This window comes from Bidens hawaiensis, unplaced genomic scaffold (genome assembly GCF_021521415.1).
Source record: "Bidens hawaiensis isolate Kalapana, Puna unplaced genomic scaffold, B.hawaiensis_p1.1 tig00000284_1, whole genome shotgun sequence".
In the NCBI taxonomy this organism is placed as follows: Eukaryota; Viridiplantae; Streptophyta; class Magnoliopsida; order Asterales; family Asteraceae; genus Bidens; species Bidens hawaiensis.
Genome location: NW_027491022.1, coordinates 2,262,603 through 2,270,707, shown reverse-complemented (window position 1 = coordinate 2,270,707; position 8,105 = coordinate 2,262,603).

The window sequence follows — 8,105 nt, the reverse complement described above, 5'->3', positions numbered from 1 at the left end:
CTCAAATTCAAAAGAGTTCTCATATGATCCCAATCCTATATATATATATATATATATATAGTGTTATAAATTTAACACATTATAGGTAACATGCTAGGTAACAATTTTCACATATTGTTACTTAATCATCTTAAATAACACTATGGGGAATGCTCTCTCTTAAAGTGTAAATTATCCATATGATTTATTATTTCACAAGTACATTGTATTTAGGAACCCTTTCCAAATAACATAAGTGTCAATATTTATTTACTTATGATCATATCATATACAAATAAATATAATTGGTGTTTGTCTAGCTTGTTATTGGGTATGACCTGACTTGGATCATAACGTACTAGCCGCATCAATAATAATATGTGTCTTGGGCAGACCGAGACCAACAGTAACGACTTATGAGAACTTGATATATGAAAGTAACGACTTTGAATTCTCATCATTTTCAACATATTCCCATCTTCCTCAGTCTCATCTTCTTCATCAGTCATCATGTTTAAATCTGCAAAAACAAAAACAATCCAGTGTAAGTATGAATTTAGAAACCGGATATGATAGATTATACGGATAAGTTGATCCAATTTCAGAGAAGACGCTTACAATACACTCATTTCAACAGAATCACTCAATTATACTTCAAGTAACTTTACCTGATGTAGTATCTTAGATCAACAAGTATGTATGAGATAGATTTAAAGGTGATGAAATGATATTGTCGGTAGGATTTTATTAACATATAAGGCTATATATCTATGATTTTCAATAATTCTCTCAACAGTAAATCACTATTTCACTTGTGACCTTTACCAGTCTGCTACTATCATAGTGTCTATGACACATTTGTCCTTATACTTGACGAATAAGATCAGTTCAAAAACCCCTACATATACGGCGTATATGTATGAAACCCGGATATGTTCAATCTTCAACTTATGCGGCGTATAAGTTTTACAACTTATGCGGCGCATAACTTATGCGTCGTATAAGTTCCAAAACTTATGCGTTGCATAAGTATGCCTTGAATAAATCCGACATTTTGTCCAATTCACACCAATGTAATGTCCCAAGTACAACTTAATGTCCTTGTACATTAGAAGAATAACTTAATTAAGCTCATTTTGAAAAACTACTATTTACCAAGTTCATTGTCACTTGGTGACAACTTTTGATATATACATACAGATAATGGCTTTCGTTAGGCTAAATTGATATGTTATCCTTAATATATAGACACATGGACAGAGATGTGTAACACTTACACATGTGCTATTTGGAATACCTGATTACTTGCTAATGTGATTTATTTTGTGATGAGTTGTGTAGCGAACTATTATTAGTTACGGCATAATTGGTTATCATTATAGAATGGCCCCGAAGAAAACAAACATACTATTTGAGGCAGTGGTGGCCGATATGATTGCTCGGCAACTGTAGATAGTAACTCTGACAATAGTAGCACGATTCACTACTGGCATTATCACAGCAATGAATGCAAATAAAATGCCAAACACTAATACGGTCGCGAATACTATCTCGCCGCCCAATACTAATATAGGTACAAATGCTATTCTCCCAACAAATACTAACATTGTCACAAATAATAATTTCCCACTAGACATTAATGCTACAACCAATATTAATAAGCTTCCCCACTAAATGCCACTGGAAACGGAAATCTCCTACCGAACATGAATACTCGTCGTAACAACCATGATCCTTCACGATGAGAATATTCATTTAAACAATCTATGTCATACAAACCTGTAAACTTTAGTGGTACTAAAAGATCATATGGGATAGTAAAATGAATCGAAGCAATAGAACCTATTATCAGCACCAGTAGTGCCCATCAAATTGCACCGTTGAGTATGCCACTTATACATTTCTTGACCACGCCCTATGTGGTAGAAAAACGATGATACGAATTCGGGAACAAAAAGTAATCAATCACATGACTTGGAAAAGACTTAAAATCTTTATATCGAAACATTTTTGTCCAAGGAATGAAACCAGAAAATTAAGAACACGAACCCGAGAAATTGAAAATGAAAGGTGCGGACAAATTGGAATACACAAAATGTGTATACGATCTGGCTCGACCAGTACCATGGTTAGTAGCCGGAAATAAGGACGTTAGTTAATTTAGTTAACCACTAAACCTTTGAGAATGTCGTGACACAAGCTGGTGTGGTAGCGTTTGGTTTGGTTAGAAATAGTTTGTTGAGTATGCCCAGGGAAGCATCTAGTACAAAGTGAACCAATTGTGAAACAGGGGTACAAGGGATACAACCAACTAAACGCGCGTGCCCTATAACTTAAACCGATACTTTGATCAGCTTTAGTTCCGAACGAACAATATACGATGAACTTTCATTAAAGTGTGGGAAATGTAGTTATTATCACATAAGAGAATGTCGAACTAAGGTATGCCACAAAAGCGGGGAAGTTGTACACTGTGCCCGTAATTGTAGAGCTATTATGAATATTATAGACCAACCGACCCAACTTTAGTAATCACAACTACCTCGACCCTAACCAATCCGACAATAACCAACTCACCAAAACAATCCATAATAAGCCGTTATATTTGCTTGAAGATGGCAGTATAGGGCACGTCAAGGGAGAATGCCCTGGTTTGAATCCAGTTGCAATGAGAAGACAAAATCAAGAACCAGCATCGATTTCCATCCCGACTAGAGGTCGCGTATTGTGATTAAATCAGATAAATTAAGTGAAGTAGTAGATACATTCTGAGTCTAGTATACTTTAGTTTTGTTTAATGCGGGTAATAATAGAGGTATCGTTTCTACAAACCTTTACCTTGGAAATATATACCGGGTAGTAAAATAATAAATTCTTATTTTAATAGAACCCACTAAAGGTAAAACTATAACCATTAAACATACTGTTCAAAAATGCCCTCTCAACCCAAACAACTAGCAATTCCCTATCAATGTACTTTCGGTGAAAGTGAGGGGTCGTTATGTAATAGTCAGTATGGACTAGTTAATTGAGTTCAAACGAAGGTTACATATGGAGATTGGGTGGAATTGTTAAACAATCAAGCTTTTATAGCCTCAATAACCGGTTGATGAACGAAGAAAAGTCAGGCCAGATGTTCGGTTAGACTGAGTACTAGTATAAAGATGTAATGGAAATTTATGGAGGAGCTGGTATGCAAAAGATCATAGGTGCATGTGCTATAAACATGTGCACCATAATAAGTTAAGGTGGAATATTAAAAATCCTCGGGGACGTTACAACAGTTTGAAATACCCCATTGAAAAGGGAAAAACAAACTACAATGGACCTTTTAACAAACGTTCCTAAAACATCCCGAGAAAGCAATACAAGCTGAATGATAGTTCCCTGACTGATCCACTCCGAATACTTTCTTCCGATTTATGACAATTACCCAACTGAAATACTCGTCTTAACAAAATCTTATCCTTGACAAATTGTATATGAAACTTTATATCCCAAATCAACCTGAGCACGGGCCTGTAGTCCTCTAACAAACAATCAAACCAAATAAACTATTCAAACATTAGAGGAAAGTGAGACCGGTAATTTCAATCCTCGTACATTAATAGTGATCGTAATATTATACAAGTGGTAATATACTACATTACACGAGCAAGAATATAACTCGCCACCTTATTTAATTGAAAATTGGCGACCCCCAAAATACAAAATCTGAATCGACTTTGGAAACCATAAATAAAGATCGTAATATCAAAAACAAACTGAAAGTCGCTTGAGGCTACCCAGAGGACTATATTGATATATGTGAGAAGATGATGGTTCTTGAAAGGTGTTAGTTGAGTTAATGAAACCGATGAGTTAACTTGAAAATACATGGAACTGTACAAAATTGCCTCAAAGGTTAATCCTATAACGTTTTAAAGAAAATTACCTCATTCTAGATATTTTACATATATCGAATCAGAACGAGTGCCTTACTGATAGGACGAAATTAGTACCACCTGAAAACTTGTATACAATAAAACTCTATAAAAGAACCCGTGAAGATGTTGAACGGAGAAAATCAAAAAATTACGACTCAATAAAATTTCATTGAATAAGTTCGGTAGTATCCACAACGGGGAATCAAACGTGTTCGGGAGCAGAAGAACGAATTCCGAAATAAATACTTATAAACTTTTCCCCAAAAAGGGCGTAATTAGCATAATGAATTTCGGGGACGAAATTTCTTAACTAGGGGAGAATGTGACATTCGTGACAAAACCGGATAAACCTTAGTACTTACAAACTCAAATAAGCGGTTAACCGCTTATTACGTAACGAACAAACTAATAATCGAACGGGTCTGATTATGACCCGGATATCCTGGGGGGCCATCTATAAGTGATATATGTCTATTATAATCCAACATATTGATATTAAGGCCTTAGTATGATAGCAAACTAGTTAAGCGAAATCATGCTTGTTTAACTACCCGCTATGGATTTTAGCGTGAAAGATAGTTTCGAAACAAGCATTGTATCATCCGTTAAGCCGAAAAAGACTTACCAAACACTTGTTGGGGATGTTTTAAGCGATCCTTGGAAATATTTTTGATTTTTACAAATAAATACTATCGTTTTCTAATTTCACAAGAAATTGGCTGAAAACACTCGTTTCCGCACTGTTTGTCGTACCCGATACATTTTTCACGCCAAAAACCGAACCCGAAATAAATTTGGTTTGATATTTCACCTACGGCATGCAAAACAAGAAAACTAAACAAAAAAAAATGGCCAAGGGACCACCCCAAGGTGCGGCCGCAAGTAAAAGAGGGGCACCTCCTTTGTTTTTTTAAACATTTAAATGTTTCTACAAGCTTCCTTATGACCAGTTGTTTTCACACAAACATTTCCCAGCTGAGTTCTCTTCATTTTCCATCCAAAACTCTTAAGTAAGCATCATTTGATTATGTTAAAAATTGAATTAAATATGTTCATATACATAAAAGTATGGTTTGATTAGTAAAAATCCATTCTAACCATGCAAAAACCCTAAATATGGTTCAAAAACATATATTGATTATACAAATGGTTAGAGATCAGAATCACCATCCTTTTTGGTCATAAACACAGATTAGAGGGTTTAAACGACGTTTTTACGGTTCAAAAGTTCGGTTTAAAGCCCTAACCGAAACCCTAGCTTCCAAGGCTGTTATTTTGATGATACATGTTTGGTTTGTGGTATAGGACTTGTACCTAGCTTATATAGAAACACAAGAACCCGGAAATTGGATTAGGAAAGCGAAAACAGGCGAAAACCGCAAAGGTAATGCCGAAATGCTCGATTAGGGGCTGTTTGGGATTCGATTGTGATGTGCATAATTTTAGGCTATAAAATTTTTCAGGGACATCAGGGACCATATCATTGAGTCCCTGTTCAAATTTGGTGATTCTTCGACCACCCGAGAATATTTGGCGAATTTATTACCGAATAAGGGACGTTTATTTGGGAAAAATAGTTAAAATACTTGAAAAATTATGAAATTTTGTGGGGAACTCAAATTTGGTATATTATGATCACCTGTGAAATTTGGGTCAATTGGAAAATCCTAAGTATGTTTTGTCCGTTCACGTCCATTTGGATTTTCATGGTCGTTTTTGTCTCGAAAATGATATTTGGCTAGATTGTTAGATTCTGGAATTGCTACAGGTTATTTTGGGAAGTGTTTTGGTCACTCAGGAATTTTGGTGGATTTTTCGGAAATCATTTGGTATAAACAGATGATTTTCGGGCTAATTATATCACATAAAATGATTTTTTTTAAATTTATAAATCAGTAAATAATTCCAGAAATATTTTTATAAAAATCTACATATTTTATTTAATAAGTGTCTATACTTTCATGATCTAATGATTAACGGATAATTAATTGTGCTAATTTGAAGATTAAACAAGTTTAATTCTGACGAAAACCGGCAAGTTTGTGATTAACGAACTTGTTAGAATATCAGAACATCAAGAGTGATCAAAAAGCATATTTTCGAATTAATTATGTAAAAACGAAATTTTGGTGTGGAATCCGGACAATTTAGATAGATTGTGCGCGTTTTTCTACAAATCAAACTAAATAAATTGAAACAAGCCCCGTAGCGAATCCAGACCCCTAACACATGATCTTTCTTTATAACTTAATCATTTTATCAACCAACACGTTTACCCAAGTTTACTTCCCCATAACTGTTTTTCAAAAGCATAAACGAACAACTTGGCCCAGTTGGTGAAACGGGCAAACTGAGCCAAGTTCGATTTTAAACATCAGACATTGAAAAACATCACAATCTAAACCTATTGACACTTTCTGGGTGTTACAGTCACACCCAGACTAACTATACAGCCCAGCTTAGTATAAAGATTATAATAATATTAAAATATTAATATAATATTAACTATAGGGACTAAGTGATAGCAAGGGAAACGGACCCCGAGCTGACCTCGCACTGAGTGCCTACAAAAACGTGAGTTTCATGACCCCTCTTTTCAAACTGTTTACGAACTTTTTGGGGTGAAAAGCATATTTATATACGTTATCTACCTTGAAACGGTTCAGGATATGAATTGTCTGAACGTTTACATACAAAAAGTCCCTACAAACATAACGATTGATTACGTGCGAATGAATGGTGAATAGTATTCTTAAATGAAAAATTAAGTGAATATGGTACGAATACAAAACATAATGAAATTACACGTGAATACACATTTATACAAATATGTTGTGTACTGTTAAAAATAACGTGGTCTGTAAGGCCATGGGTGAATAACGTGGTCTGTAACGGCCTTGGGGATAACGTGGTCTGTGATGACCATGGGGCTATTGTGGGGGGAAGGGGGGCCACAATAGTACCAAACTGAAGTTGAGTATGGCCTATGAGCCAAGTTCTGCTGCAACTAAACAAACTAACTTGATTATGACGTGATTGTTAAGAAAATAATGTGATTATGCGTATTGTGGGCGGATGGGGAGCCACAGTGTTTGGTGCTATGTGATAAATACTATATGTGTATGTGTGTCTATATACATGCTATGTGAATAGGCCTAAGAAATACTATATGTAGAAAAAACTAATTATGTAATGTTTGAATTTACGTGGAATCATTATGGGCGGAAGGGGGGCCACAGTGGTTGATGTTACGAGGAACCCTTGTGGGCAGAAGGGGGGCCACAGTGGTTGATTAAATATGGAAAATGATAACACGCAATACGAACAAACAGTCACGATTTCATTACATGTGTACATATGTACACACAAAGATACGGCTGTACATATATATACAAACATAAATACATATTTTTACATATGCGTGTACATACAAACTATGACCGTGTGGTACGCAGAACTAATTTCGTTAAAACTTATGAAACTCGCCAACTATTCGTAGTTGACCGTTTTTAAACATGCTTTTCAGGTAATCATAAAGGTGGAATAGATTGCTTATGTGTTTTGTGTTCGGATTGTGAACGATGCTGTGAGCATGTGAGTTAGAAGTAAAGTAGTTGAAGAGAGAGTTTTGATTGTATCACCTAGTTTGTAAAAGATGTAGAACGATGTAATATATTGTAAATTAGTTAGTAATGTTTCCTTATAAACAATGTATTTGATACCAGTTGTATCTGTTACATTTCCGTTTTATGCCTCCGCAAATCGCTCAACGGGGTGTGACAGGGGGCCACTGTGGTTGATTTTATGTTGAACCATTGTGGGCGGAAGGGGTGCCACAGTGGTTGATTAAACATGGAAATTGGAAACACGTTGTATGAACAAACAGTCACGATTTTATCGGAAATTCTAATTTATATTATAAACTTACATACATGCATATGCACACACAAAGATACGGTTGTACTTATATACGAAAGTAAATACATGTTTATATACGCGCGCAAATGCAAACTATGACTGTATGGTACACAGAACTGATTTTGTTAAACTTATGAAACTCACCAACTATTCGTAGTTGACCTGTTTTTATCATACTTTTCAGGAAATCAGAAAAGTGAAGTAATTGCCTATGTGTTATGGGTTTTGCTTGTGATCGGCGCCGTGAGCATTTGAATTAGAAGTAAAGTAGTGGAAGTGCTA